Below are 472 nucleotides of genomic sequence, written 5' to 3' on the forward strand. Positions count from 1 at the left end.
TATTTATGAACAATCAGAATAATTTTATAACTTTATCACAGGTCTGTATTTGGTTCTGAGGCGCCACCTGCTGGTGGAAAACGGTAAAGAGTTTCTGCTCTGAACAGTTTTGTTTTTTAATCTGAATATTTCTCCTGTAATCTCAATCTGCTCAAACTCTAATCTCCATGTTCATCTGGATCTCCAGCCTGATAGAAGAGCTGGAATCAATAACTGATCAATAATCAGTGAGTTCAGGTTTCTGAAGGTGACACATCCAGCTCCTCCTCTGCTGTTGCAGCGTCCTCCATGTTTCCTCCTGACCAAAGGCTGACCTTTTCTTATTCTAACCTGAAGATAAAAGTTTAATCAGCTGAAGATGTGATGATGTTTTCCATCCTGTTGATCTGCTCATGTTTAAATAAAAGACTGATTATGAAAATAAATGTATTTTAGAAAAATAAACTCAGCTCTGCCTCTTTATAATCATTCA

Source organism: Poecilia latipinna, unplaced genomic scaffold, assembly GCF_001443285.1.
Source record: "Poecilia latipinna isolate Pla-1442-1.1 unplaced genomic scaffold, P_latipinna-1.0 Scaffold4124, whole genome shotgun sequence".
In the NCBI taxonomy this organism is placed as follows: Eukaryota; Metazoa; Chordata; class Actinopteri; order Cyprinodontiformes; family Poeciliidae; genus Poecilia; species Poecilia latipinna.